Raw genomic sequence first — 15596 nt, 5'->3', positions numbered from 1 at the left:
ACCTCTGGCTTCAGTCTGCAGTCCAGTGTTTCCTGCTTACTGGGTTTAGCCCAGTTTACCAGTTGTAATATATCCTGTTTGGCTGTGGTCATTGTCTGGGAGGTTTGCTCAGCATACAAGCTGCAGTCTCTATTGCTGGCTGCTGATTAGGCACCAGTGTGAGCTCCCCTGTTTGTGTAAACTGCAGAGTTCTGAACTCAGCAGGGAAGTCTGCGGCTGCCTATGCTGTCCTCATCTATAGCATGACATGCTGTCTTTGGTTCCAGCTCTCCACAGTGTTCTGCTCATTCCCCTTTCCCTGCATTTGGGCCTGCTCCCTCCACACAAGTGTTCCCTCCGTCCAAAACCCAGGCATGGGTACTACCATGATGTTTACACTCATGCAGAGGCAGAACTCTGGGAGGCAACGGAGTCATCTGCCGCCGGGCTCCTGCTCTGAAGGGGGGCACCTCTCCTCCCATTCTGTGACACCATTGAATTAAGTTAATTGATATCTGTCGCTGTCTTTTCAGTGGCCGACTTCCTCACTGGTCCCTGCACCTTACAAATCACACCCTCTTTATTATACTGAATATACACATTTTACAAGTGTCACACCCAGGATTAGAAACCACAACCTATTACACTGGAAGCAGACACCTTACTGATGAAGCTGTTTCTCCTGTATAGGAAATATGAGAATTTTAACTATATGAAGATACTTCTCTGACAATTACACATATAGTTAGAATTCTCATGCTTACTATACAGGAGCAAATAACTCCATCAGTAAAGTGTCTGCTGTTAGTGTAACAGGTCATGGGTTCTAATCCTGGGTATGACTGCTAAGAAATGTGTCATTTAAAATAAAAGACAATTAAATGTATTAAATACAGTATATAATTTTTTTTCAGAACAACACACACACACACACACACACACACACACACACACACACACACACACACACGCACACTTATCTTAATATAGGAAATAGGGGGTGCACCAATATTTATCTTGCCTCCGGGCAACTGGGACAAACTTACGCCACTGCACTCATGTGACCAGTTCTCAGCCAATCCGAGTAAGCCAAATTGCCCAATTTTTCCAATAGGGACATAAGAAGCATGCCTCGTGGGGAAGGGGCATGACAAGATTGATCCCAAGGAAAGCCCATGCTATGATGCCCCTTCCACACACACACACACACACACACACACACACACACACACACACACACACACACACACACACACACACACACACATATAAATATATATATATATATGTATACTGTGTGTATATATATATACTGTGTGTATATATATATATACATACAGTATATATAGGATTCAAACCTATAGCCTGTTGAATTCTAATCAAACACTGCATTGAGCTATTTGATCCTGCATAAAAACTACGAACACTATATGGAACTACTGGTACTTTGTAAAAAAAAAAAAAAGTCAGAATTGCAATTCAAAAGATCTATGTAGTATGCAGCCACACATCCAATCTCTTGCAGCCACTTCATAGATCTGCTCAGCCGCAATGCTGATATATTTTTTTTACAAAATACAAGGTAAGCTTCAAATAGTTAGAATTCTCTAGCTTAGAATGATCTACCTTTTCTATGCAAGGACAAAGCACAATGAATAGAGTGTTTGACTGCAATGCCACAGGTGATGGGTTAGAATCCCAGGAATGTCAACATCTTGAAATGTAATAAAAGACAGTGTGACTGAATAACAAATAAATCTCAAGTTGAGTTTATGAATGTTGTATAGGTATTATCACAGAAGGAGACAGGGGCGGTCAGGAGATGCTGAGCTTCAAAAGGGGGGAAGCTGCAATTGAAAGTACTTAAGTTAAAACAGATAATTGCCAAATGCCACCAACAGCACCCCCTGCCCTGCAGCGCTATGTGCGTTTCCCCCTCCGCACACATTTAGTTACGATCCTGCTCGGATTCACAAAACCCCACGATTCTGACAGATAATTTTTTCTTCATAATCCCCAATTTTCCTCACCTTGACTCATTCATTAGGTGTTTCACTTTATCCAAAGCATTACAGCCCTGATCTGCATCTGCAATGTTCCCAATCTACTAGAGCTAGGCCGTTCCCGTTTTCCTCCACCAGATAGCCCAGTATTATCCTGCCTCAAAAAGTCCGTACAGTACGTTTCATATGGTTTCTATATCTTAGTGCTGTCGTTTATAGAGTGCTTTGTGTCACTAAAATCTGTATACCTGCAGTAATGACTTTTTGTACTGCTGCCTATAGCCGTTGATTATTTTATATCCACTTCTGAACCCTCAGAGCACAGCCGGTCCTGCGGGGTGTGAAGACGACACAGGAGTGAGCGACTGCTCATTACCCAGCATTAAACAGGCAATTCCACAGGCAGCGCTGCCTTTACCGGAACTATATATTAGAGCAGTTAATTTAGTGCCAGGATGGCCTGTCCACTCTCCACTGTAACACGGATATTCGACGGCACAATGAGTGATGACGGCGCCGACACTGCATGTTGCCTCCATAGGTTGAATTCCCCAACCCCCGTTGTGTTTCACTGGCTCTACAATGGTTTCTTAGATATACAGTAGTCTTGTTCAATAATCAGCAGTTTTCCAGGATTTAACCTTGTAATCACCACAGAGAAAGCATGAAGAAAAACACCGCCTAAATCTTATATATAAGAAAATATTGCTGGTCGCTCCGCTATCTACACGTCGTGTTCGTGGAACGTGCGCCTGTAACTATACAGAAAATAACCCTCTCTTCTCATGTTATCTGCGGCTGTGACTTTCTGGTGGGAAATGACTACGAGCCACGCTGTGCTGTATATGTACAGTGAAATCAGGTCAGGACATCACAGCCTCATGCAGTTACCGCACTACAAATGTGGTTGAATAAACAAGGTCACACGTTAAAATGAAATGGGATTTTTATTTAGTGTTGGAGCTAGGTGGGGATAAAGTTCCTGTGTCTTTATTCGTGTAATTACCACAGTCTTGTCTCTATGAACAAGCTGGCGGCGTTAGACAGACAATGGGGCTGATTCAGATGGGGTTGCAAATAATGCCGCCACAGCAGGGATATTTTTTAGTGACGGAACTGAGACACATTGTAAGTGTAGCAGCCGCCCAGAAGTGAACAGAGACGTCCACTGAAGCCATCCCTACATGCCCAGCAACTGAGTACCCCGTCGCAACCGCAATGCAGATGCAATGAACACTGACTACCCGAATGCCTCCATGGCCACGCAGAATAGCCGTGGGAGGGGCGATGCCGCCGCCGTGTTTTATGCATATGAGATTGTAGTCATACGCCAAACACCTCCTGAAAACGGGCCATTTGGGGTTGTCTCCGGCACCTCCAAAAGTTAGTACAAAATGGTACTTATGATTCGGCACATATTGACACCTGCTTTGTATACTAGTCTCCAGGTTAGGGGACTGCTTTATATACTGGCCACCACATTAGCCATTTGCTTTGTATTCTAGTCACCAGGTTACGGGACTGCTTTGTATACTAGCCACCACATTAGCCATTTGCTTTGTATACTAGTCACCAGGTTAGGGGACTGCTTTATATACTAGCCACCACATTAGCAATCTGATTTGTACTGTATACTAGTCACCAGGTTAGAGGACTGCTTTATATACTAGCCACCACATTAGCCATTTGCTTTGTATACTAGTCACCAGGTTAGAGGACTGCTTTGTATACTAGCCACCACATTAGCAATCTGCTTTGTACTCTATACTAGTCACCAGGTTTGGGGACTGCTTTGTATACTAGTCACCACATTAGCCATTTGCTTTGTATACTAGTCACCAGGTTAGGGGACTGCTTTATATTCTAGCCACCACATTATCCATCTGCTTTGTATACTAGTCACCAGGTTAGGGGACTGCTTTATATATTAGCCACCACATTAGCCATTTGCTTTGTATACTAGTCACCGGGTTAAAGGACTGCTTTATATACTAGCCACCACATTAGCCATCTGCTTTGTACTGTATACTAGTCACCAGGTTAGGGGACTGCTTTATATACTAGCCACCACATTAGCCATTTGCTTTGTATACTAGTCACCAGGTTAGAGGACTGCTTTATATACTGGCCACCACATTAGACATCTGCTTTGTACTGTATACTAGTCACCAGGTTAGGGGACTGCTTTATATATTAGCCACCACATTAGCCATTTGCTTTGTATACTAGTCACCGGGTTAAAGGACTGCTTTATATACTAGCCACCACATTAGCCATCTGCTTTGTACTGTATACTAGTCACCAGGTTAGGGGACTGCTTTATATACTAGCCACCACATTAGCCATTTGCTTTGTATACTAGTCACCAGGTTAGAGGACTGCTTTATATACTGGCCACCACATTAGACATCTGCTTTGTACTGTATACTAGTCACCAGGTTAGGGGACTGCTTTATATGCTAGCCACCACATTAGCAATCTGATTTGTACTGTATACTAGTCACAAGGTTAGAGGACTGCTTTATATACTAGCCACCACATTAGCCATTTGCTTTGTATACTAGTCACCAGGTTAGAGGATTGCTTTGTATACTAGCCACCACATTAGCAATTTGCTTTGTACTGTATACTAGTCACCAGGTTAGGGGACTGCTTTATATACTAGCCACCACATTAGCCATTTGCTTTGTATACTAGTCACCAGGTTAGGGGACTGCTTTATATACTAGCCACCACATTAGCCATTTGCTTTGTATACTAGTCACCAGGTTAGAGGACTGCTTTATATACTAGCCACCACATTAGCCATCTGCTTTGTACTGTATACTAGTCACCAGGTTAGAGGACTACTTTGTATACTAGTATCAAGGTAGAAGACTGCTTTACATAACGTTCACCATGTTGAAAATCTGGTTTGTATACTAGCACTGCAATATGCGATTGTATCGGGCCAATGTATCAATGAGTACCCGCAGGGACACGGGCTCCATCCCTGCAATGTGCTCTCCATATGCACAGTCCCGCTGACCACTCATGCACAGTGGCAATATACAGTTAGGGTTCCGGGGGAACCCAGTGCGGGCTGCATATGCGGTGGGTATCCCATAGGCTACAGCGTGCTCCACCAACTTCAGATGGTGGCATTGCATTCCATAAATTGATAAATCTGCCTGCATTGCAACCCCCATAGAAACCAATGGGGGATGCGGCTGCAGGATGGAATGGCGGGATCGCAGAAGGCACTAGAGATATTCTTAATATTTGCAGCTAACCTCCAAAAACACCCGTTTTCAGGAGTTAACCGCACATATTTTTGAATAAATAGGCCCACATGTACTCTAGTTGCCAGAGGGCTGGGAAGACAGGGTCATCGTTAAATATGTTAAATGTCCCCTCCAGCTTTCTGATGGTGATCCCGAGGTCAAGCATCCAACAAGAATAAAGCAATCTAGTTATCGCTGAAGCTATTTTAATGATAACAATGAATCACATTATAAAGTATCACTGCCTCAACCAACCAGGACAGCCGTCACATTTTATCTGCATTCTGATGAGTGCATCAATCCGGCACGCCACCGCTATTCCCTGATCTTACGCGCTGAAACATGTTAATGAAATTTAAATCAATAAGTGCTTGGTATTATGTGTTTGTAACGGAGGGATTACAGATATGATCACATCTTGCTTAGCCAAATTGAGTCAGAAAACCTGACAGGCAGTTCTCAAATAGAAAGCAGCAGCCTATTTATTAAGAACCTGCTTTCCCAGCAAGAATAGATCCAATTACAATTTTTTTTTTCTCTCTCAAGCTTTCGGAGACTGCGCTCGCCTCATACCTGGAGCCATTGATTGCCAGCGATGTTTGTATTCATGTGGATTTTATTCAGGAGGTTATCTTGCCCACAGACAGCCGCCCCTATGCTAACGTTACAGCTGCTCAGGCAAGATCTACATAATTCCGACGGTTTATTTTTCCAAAAACGATGTTTAGAAGAGACGCCGTGTAAATATACCTGCTCGGAGGAATTGTTTTTGTTCAGTCTTGAAGGAAAAGCTGATTCCAGACTTGATTGGAAAATCTGACACCGTGTAACGCTCAGTAGTATTTTAAAGTGCGCACTTAGCCTGATTATGGCACACAGCTGAGAGGAGCCGGGGCCTCTCATTCCACTTGTGCAGCGAGGAAGCAAAGCGACGGGCAAAGCGGTTTCGTAGAAAGGATGCTGAAATATGAAAATAATCAGAGACAAACATTTAATGGGATGTCTCTGAGCGCAAAGTGCCAGTGACATGTGAGGCGAGAAGCGCTGGCTGTTGTGCTCTGACAATGGAATGCTACCAGGACAGGTTGTAAGGATTAACTCTACCTTGGCTCAGATTTCTCTAAGCAACTGAATTACAGCAACAAAAATGTAGAATTAATCGGCCACAAAGCAACCAAGACTATCTGCACCAAATGTCAGAACATTTTATTAATCATGTTATAATTATTATATTATTACTGTTATTATTAGGATGATAACATGGAATATACACATAGGAGGGTATCCAATTAGCTACAATAACGCAATTTTGCAATAAATTATCGCAAATGCGATAATTTGGTATCGCAAATTTCTCTTCATCATCTCTGTCAGGATTTGGGGGGTCATTCCGAGTTGATCGTAGCTGTGCTAAATTTAGCACAGCTTCGATCATATTCCCTGACATGTGGGGGGATGCCCCGTATGTCAGTCCGACCCCCCCCCCCCCCCCCCGAGCAAATACAAAAGCATCGCACAGCGGCGATACTTTTGTATTTATGGAGTAATTATTTCCCGGCCAACGTAGCTCCTGCGGCTGGCTGGGAGTTGATCGTCGCTGCCACTGGCCGCAGCGGCTGCGTGAGATGTCACGCATCCGCCGCGGCCCACCCCCCCAATGGTCCGGCCACGCCTGCGTTGGCCGGACCACGCCCCCTAAATGGCGGCTTAACGCCGCCACCCAGCCCCTCCCGCCTCTGCCTGTCAATCAGGCAGAGGCAATCGCTACTGAGCGACGCCCTTCAGCCGTCCGGAATGCACCGGTGCACTGCGGTGCCAGCGCATGCGCAATTCCGACCCGATCGCTGCGATAAACTGCAGCGAGCGAACGGGTCGGAATGACCCCCATGGTTCAGAACCCCTGGGACACGCCCCTGAATGCCTAATTAGGCACTTAGATGTTCTTAATTATTTTTAATTGGCCAGTAATGGCATGTCATTTTTTGGGGTCAGAAAATGCAAAGTGATGGAAATTGGGGTACAAGCTATAGGATAGGTGTATTGGGGTGCTTTATGACTGGGACAAGTGTTCTAATTGCAGGTGGGAGTAATCGGTCCATTTCCACTTTTTTTTTAATTCCCCTAACATGATCCAAATATATCCTCCTTATACCCATTTTTATGGGGGTGTAGTTATGTGACCAGCGAACAGGAGACCGCCAATCACAATACCTTCCCCTACATCCCTCCCCCTTACAATCCCAACAGTCGGCACGCCGACTAGCAGGGACTATTCCCACTCATGGTTGTCCACGACACACATAGAGTGGGAATAGAACCTGTGGCAAGCGCAGCTCAACACCGAGCCCGCAAGGGGCTTGTTGCGCTCGCCTCCCCACCGCCCATCTCGATGCCACGATCCTGGTGTCGGTATGGTGACCGCTGGTCACGCATACCCAACCCTTTTTATGCTCCGCAAATTTAATGAGAGCACTTCTTTTGTAGAAAAAAAAATGGTTTCTAACATTTTTTCCACATTTTTTTTAAAACTGCACATAACAGACATCTGACCTAATTTAACGACACCAAATAGTTTTATTTTGGCCACTAGTAGACTTCTATAATGTTTTTCTTTATTAGTTTGGCTTTTTGGGTTGGTACAGGCAGATTTCCCCCTTTTCTCCTATACAGATTGAGCATCCCTTATCCAAAATTCAAAATCCCACAGTTTTGGGTCCCCTACTGAGATAATGACATATATATTATATATTATGTGTGTGTATATAGATATATTATAAAGATAAATAATATAATATAATATACATATATATGTGTCATTTTCTCAGTAGGGGAACCAAAAATTTGGGATTTTGAATTTTGGATAAGGGATACTCAACCTGTACTCATCTCTGCTTTTACTGACTAGAATTATTGCGCTAATCTCAAGCTGAGAATGGTCCATTTGTGTCTTCACGTCATGTTATTATTATTTTATTTTGTTTTGCAGTATTCACTATTGCAGTTTTTGCTGGACTTTTCATGAGATGGTTTGAACCGCTTCCATCATTGGTGGTCATTCCGAGTTGATCGCTCGCTAGCAGTTTTTAGCAGCTGTGCAAATGCTATGCCGCCTCCCACTGGGAGTGTATTTTAGCTCAGCAGAAGTGCGATCGAAAGGATCGCAGAGCGGCTGCTAAGTTTTTTTGTGCAGTTTTAGAGTAGCTCAAAACCTACTCAGCGCTTGCGATCACTTCAGACTGTTCAGTTCCTGTTTTGACGTCACAAACATGCCCTGCGTTCGCCCAGCCACGTCTGCGTTTTTTTCTGGCACGCCTGCGTTTTTCCAAACACTCCCTGAAAACGGTCAATTGACACCCAGAAACGCCCACTTCATGTCAATCACTCTGCGGCCAGCAGTGCGACTAACAAGCTTCCCTAGACCCTGTGTGAAACTACATCGTTTGTTGTAATAGTACGTCGCGCCTGCGCATTGCGCCGCATACGGATGCACAGAAGTGCCTTTTTTTGCCGTATGCCATTTAATTGCCTCATGCAGCTAGCGATCAACTCGGAATGACCCACATTGTTATGAAGGGGCTTATTTACCAATAAACTGTCTCTGGGGTACCTACCAATCAGGGATTTTCAGCTACCCAAGAGACAGTCTCTTGGTAAGCAAGATCTGGGGGTCTCTGGGGAATTTTGGAGAGCAGGCAAGTATGACTGACAGGTGAACTGACACGTAGCACATATAAAAAATATAAGGCAGTCTCTACGTGATACACTTATTAGCCGGTTACGTGTCTGAGGCATAAGGCACAATGTGCTTCCTGCCTCATTGATGTTAATAGTTTCTAGCAATATTATAGAAGGCATAGGTGGAAGACCACTATGTTTGGTGTTATCTTTTTCCATGGCTACTATTATTATAAGGACACCGCCCATTGCAGCTTATACTTTGCACGTGTTCTTGCAGGTACTGAATATTTGTTACCTGCCCTCAGTTTTCCAGGTTGTCAGCCCTAATTGACGGCTTCTGTATCCACATTCCAGGAGGGAATATTCTTCAACCAAGAATCAATACAATTCATAAAAAGTCAGGACGTGGCGCAGAGGGACATAAATTACACTTGCTAATGGGCGAGCGTTGTGAATTTGGCACCCTGCGTATTTCCACTAAAATGATACACGCTGTCCCTGAGCTTGGCGCAGCTAATGCACGGCAAACTGACTTATTTGTATGAGAGCAAAATTGAGCTGATTCCAGCGATAATGATGGGTATATATTATGAGAATGACAAAGTACTGACATACATATCTATCTGGAACAAGAACAATGTTGTAAATCATTAGGATCGTGGCTCGGCTACAAGAGCCAGCTGCACCTGTCGGCTCCATCGTCAAGTCTGGAGAGCCTGCAGGAATGGCCGACATTCCGCTGGTAGGGATTAAAGCAAGGCCCCGAATTTGTATCTGGCAGTGGCTTTGTAGAGGCAATAACTGCAGAATTGCACATACCTATACACCATCAAGTCAGGGGGTAAATATACGCAGTTATCCCCACATTCTCCATTCATGGTACAGAACAGATCTGTCTCTCTACAAGCACAGAATTCTGGGTGGTGGATAGTAAAAATAAAAGTGTTGTGCACTGGCTTGGTGTGGGATAGGCCGTCTGCACACATATCACTCGCTGCTGGCTTGGTGGGTATATAAGGTGTGCGATAGGCCGTCTGCACACATATCACTTGTTGCTGGCTTGGTGGGTATATAAGGTGTGCGATAGGCCGTCTGCACACATATCACTCGTTGCTGGCTTGGTGGGTATATAAGGTGTGTGATAGGCCGTCTGCACACATATCACTTGTTGCTGGCTTGGTGGGTATATAAGGTGTGCGATAGGCCGTCTGCACACATATCACTCGTTGCTGGCTTGGTGTGTGTATAAGGTGTGCGATAGGCTGTCTGCACACATATCACTCGTTGCTGGCTTGGTTGGTATATAAGGTGTGCGATAGGCCGTCTGCACACATATCACTCGTTGCTGGCTTGGTGGGTATATAAGGTGTGCGATAGGCCGTCTGCACACATATCACTAGCTGCTGGCTTGGTGGGTATATAAGGTGTGGGATAGGTCGTCTGCACACATATCACTCGTTGCTGGCTTGGTGTGTGTATAAGGTGTGCGATAGGCCGTCTGCACACATATCACTCGTTGCTGGCTTGGTGGGTATATAAGGTGTGCGATAGGCCGTCTGCACACATATCACTCGTTGCTGGCTTGGTGGGTATATAAGGTGTGTGATAGGCCGTCTGCACACATATCACTTGTTGCTGGCTTGGTGGGTATATAAGGTGTGTGATAGGCCGTCTGCACACATATCACTCGTTGCTGACTTGGTTGGTATATAAGGTGTGCGATAGGCCGTCTGCACACATATCACTAGCTGCTGGCTTGGTGGGTATATAAGGTGTGGGATAGGCCGTCTGCACACATATCACTCGTTGCTGGCTTGGTGGGTGTATAAGGTGTGCGATAGGCCGTCTGCACACATATCACCCGTTGCTGGCTTGGTGTGTGTATAAGGTGTGCGATAGGCCGTCTGCACACATATCACTTGTTGCTGGCTTGGTGGGTATATAAGGTGTGCAATAGGCCGTCTGCACACATATCACTCGTTGCTGGCTTGGTGGGTATATAAGGTGTGTGCTAGGCTGTCTGCACACATATCACTCGCTGCTGGCTTGGTGGGTATATAAGGTGTGCGATAGGCCGTCTGCACACATATCACTTGTTGCTGGCTTGGTGGGTATATAAGGTGTGCGATAGGCCGTCTGCACACATATCACTTGTTGCTGGCTTGGTGGGTATATAAGGTGTGTGCTAGGCTGTCTGCACACATATCACTCGCTGCTGGCTTGGTGGGTATATAAGGTGTGTGATAGGCCGTCTGCACACATATCACCCGTTGCTGGCTTGGTGTGTGTATAAGGTGTGCGATAGGCCGTCTGCACACATATCACTTGTTGCTGGCTTGGTGGGTATATAAGGTGTGCGATAGGCCGTCTGCACACATATCACTTGTTGCTGGCTTGGTGGGTATATAAGGTGTGTGCTAGGCTGTCTGCACACATATCACTCGCTGCTGGCTTGGTGGGTATATAAGGTGTGTGATAGGCCGTCTGCACACATATCACCCGTTGCTGGCTTGGTGTGTGTATAAGGTGTGTGATAGGCCGTCTGCACACATATCACTCGTTGCTGGCTTGGTGGGTATATAAGGTGTGTGATAGGCCGTCTGCACACATATCACTTGTTGCTGGCTTGGTTGGTATATAAGGTGTGCGATAGGCCGTCTGCACACATATCACTCGTTGCTGGCTTGGTGGGTATATAAGGTGTGTGATAGGCCGTCTGCACACATATCACCCGTTGCTGGCTTGGTGTGTGTATAAGGTGTGCGATAGGCCGTCTGCACACATATCACTTGTTGCTGGCTTGGTGGGTATATAAGATGTGTGATAGGCCGTCTGCACACATATCACTCGCTGCTGTCATGGGTAAAGGGGACGATTTATCTGAGTTGCAGGAAGGGATGAGTATCGGCTTTCGAGCCAAGGGTGTCGGTATGTCTGACACAGCGCAGTGTGTGACCTGTCCGCGTGCTGATGCGGTGAAGGTGTATCGTGACTGGACAGATGGCACCATTGTGAATAACCGACGTGGAAACTGCGGAGCACCACGTGTCATTGATGTGAGAGGTGAACGTCGGCCATGATGGTGTGTGAGTGTTTACTGACGCGCCACAGTGGAGCAGCTCACCGTCATAATGAACCTGGGGGTTATCAGACGTGTGTCGGAAACGACAGCTCAGCCCTTCTAGCTGCTGGCCGCGCTGCACACGGCGGGTACTGTGGCTATTAGCTGGTGCTCATAATTAATAATATGACTAATTTGTTTTTGTTTTTTCTGTAATAGTCCCATTTGCTGAACAGCACAAAAATTACAACCGTTCCCAATATCATTGCTGTCCAAATGAATCCATTTTCCACAGTATACCACAAATGATCTATATGTGTGGTAGAGGAAACTTCGCCAGTGCTGTCCCAGCAGAACAATTGGTTCCAAATCATTTCTTATCACTGTGATATGCGGCAATAAGAAGAGACAGGTAATGGAAATAATTGGTGTAATGGTAACTAGGCCCCTTTATCTCCCATAGGATTCTACCTGCTTCTCCAGAACAAGACCAGTTATCTACAACGTGGCCGTGTGACCACCGCTCTCCATGCCCTACTATCCAGGCTACAATAATTGCACGTAGGGTTGTGTTTCCCAGCAGAGTGTTAATGACAAATCTAGAAGACACAAAGGGATCATACTCTTTCCTGATAAAGGATTTAGCTGCTATATACTACTTTTACTCAAATAAATATACCATATTGTAGCAGTCCGTCACCCTATCCACCCACAGAGTGTGAGCACGCCGGCAAACTACAATCCCTCACCGTCCACTCTGCATTTATCTTACCAGCCACTGACAGGACAGATGCAGGAATGCAGCGCCCCCATACGCATGGGGAGGCGGAGCAGAGAGTGAATGCAAAGGCCAGTACCAGCCCTCAACTGTGACAGGCCCGGCTGTTGGCACTGCAACAATAATGCATGGGGAGGCAGAACAGGGGGGGAATGCAAAGGCCACTTCCAGCCCTCAGCTGTGACAGGCCGGGCTGTTGGCACTATAACAGTAACAGTTCTCATGCCCTGACTAGCTACAGAGCTGTATCCTTGTATCCTTCCGTATGTTTCAAATAATACAATCACTGGGGACATTTATGCAAACTGCCAGTCACGTTTCATCCAGCTGTCACTTGTGTGGAGCACAACAGGTGTGGATTAAAAGTTCAACAATTAATAGGTCGACACCATATAGTTGACATGCATTATGTTGGCAGGGTCAGGAGGTCAACATGGAAAAGGTAGGCAGTACAAAAGGTCAATGGGTACTAAAGGTCAACAGAGTCAAAAGGTCAACATGAAAATGGTCTACACAAAATTGGTCAACACAGATTTGTTTTTGTTTTTTGGTGTTTTTTTTTTGGGGGGGGGGTTGTGTTATTTTGTATGTTTACCCATATCTAAGCCAAATTATTGGAAACGTATTCCTTGCGGGCTCACTTCGCTCACCACGTTTCGGGCGAGGTGACTCAATCTGCTACCGCTTCGCTCAGCACAGGTGACTATTCCCAATGGTTGTTCAGGTGGATGGTAAATGAGTGACCTGGTGGGTAATTGTCTCCTGTGTCAGACCTCTGCTATCCATCTGTTTGGGCCCATGTTACAGACTGATATCAGGACAGCGTGGGAGTCAGTCTGTAAAGTGAGCGAGATACTGCACACCGGTATATTAGCTGCAGGAAGAAATCCCACACTTCAGACTATGGTCTGACCAGCGCTGAACTCTTGTTGCCCTGAGAGAGACGCTGCTGCGGTATAGCTGCGACCGTACAAGGCCACAGAGAGGGTCTGCACCGCCCCAGGTCCGATACCCCTCATACATCTGTTTGACACGTCCATATATTTTCACCCGGGGTACAGATATTTTTATACCTGACATCCAGTCTCACAACATTTTATTGTAAGAAGCTTTTTAAATGTTTTATTGATATAATAAAATGTAATCACAGCACTCTCTAAGTTTTGTTTTATTCCTCCATTAGGATATTTTTCAGGTGATAAAAAAGCAAAAGGCTGAGGCACATCTAAAGTGAATTTTAATGGGCCGATAAAGCAGAGGTTTCAGTACTAATGCAGCAGTAATAATGTGGTTTAGGGGTACGTTTTAAGAAACGCTCCCAGGCTAAGTATATCATCTTGCTGCGTCTGACTTATGTCAGGAAATGATATTTAAAGAGCTGAGAGACGCCCCCGTCTGAATAGCAACATGTATTGTCATGTGGCAGGTGGACCGAGCAATAGCCAGCACCTGAGTGTCATGCCAGGGACCAGGGAAAGACATGACCCGAGCAGGAGACCCAACACCCCATCTGATGTCCAGTACCCTGACTGGAATAAAAGCTACAGTGCAGACAGCTTCCTGACCCCCCCTATAAAGTAACAGTCACAGACTTATAATACAATAGGGGTGAGATGCTCTGTCTCGTCCTTTCCCCAATGTCTGATTACACAGAATATCATTCAGAAGTTGCTTAGCGCCCAGTGCCATATTTCTATGAAAGTCCATCACACATCTCAAATCGCTGACTAACCTATACAGTAAACTGCTCTGCTAGCAGCGATGTTGCTACAACAACTTTTTGCCACTTTATATATTTTGCTCTGTAAAAACAGACATCAGCACAACATATTCTGCATTATTTAATGTCTAATGTTATTTGCTTCTCTACACAGAAAATTGCGGAAGCTGACAATCGGCAAAGTGAATGAACAGAAGAGAAATCTAAATCCAATCAATATTTTGTGTGACCACCCTTTGCCTTCATAACAGCATCCATTCTTCTAGGTACACTTGCACGCAGTTTTTGAAGGAACTCGGCAGGGAGGTTGTTAAAACATCTTGGAGAACTAACCACAGAGCTTCTGTGGCTGTAACTTGCTCAGATCCTTCTGCCTCTTCATGTAATCCCAGACAGACTTGATGATGTTGAGATCGGGGCTCTGTGGGGGCCATATCATCACTTCCAGGACTCCTTGTTCTTCTTTACGCTGCAGAAGATAGTTCTTAATGACATTGGCTGTATGTTTGGGATCGCCTAGTCACACCGGGAGTGCACGCCTGCGACTAGGCAGGCAAAGATAACGGAGGCTCCATCTGTAGCTTTTTGCCCACAATTCTTCCATGAAGACCACTTCTGGCCAGACTTCTCTGAACAGTAGATGTGTGTACTTGGGTCACACTGGTTTCTGACAGTTTTTAGATGATGGTCCTGCTGGACATCTGATTTCGACGGGAAGTAAGCATGATGTGTCCTTCATCTGATCAGTGGCATCATAAGTCAGGTGCGGGGGGGGTGTCCTGCACCCGGGTGTGACACAATGGAGGGGGGTGACACCAAAATGGCTGCTCCTCCGCAGTGACAGTAGCCGACGGCGCAGAAAGACTGTCTCTGGGGGCAGCCCAGTACCTCCAGAGATGCTGGGCACGCCCCTGGAGTAATGATCTCGGGATCCTCGTGAGGCCATGGCCCTTTATATATGACCGCGCCCCATTTTGCCGTAAGCTCACCGCGAGATCAAGGGTGCACACCGGGTATTATCACACCCGGTGACATCCAGTGGTGCCGAGAGAGGGGGGAGAGGGTACAAATTACCTGGACTCAGGTCTGATGGAGGGGCCCAGGTGGCCGCTTC

This window comes from Pseudophryne corroboree, chromosome 12 (genome assembly GCF_028390025.1).
Source record: "Pseudophryne corroboree isolate aPseCor3 chromosome 12, aPseCor3.hap2, whole genome shotgun sequence".
NCBI lineage: Eukaryota > Metazoa > Chordata > Amphibia > Anura > Myobatrachidae > Pseudophryne > Pseudophryne corroboree.
This window is presented reverse-complemented; position numbering follows the sequence as displayed.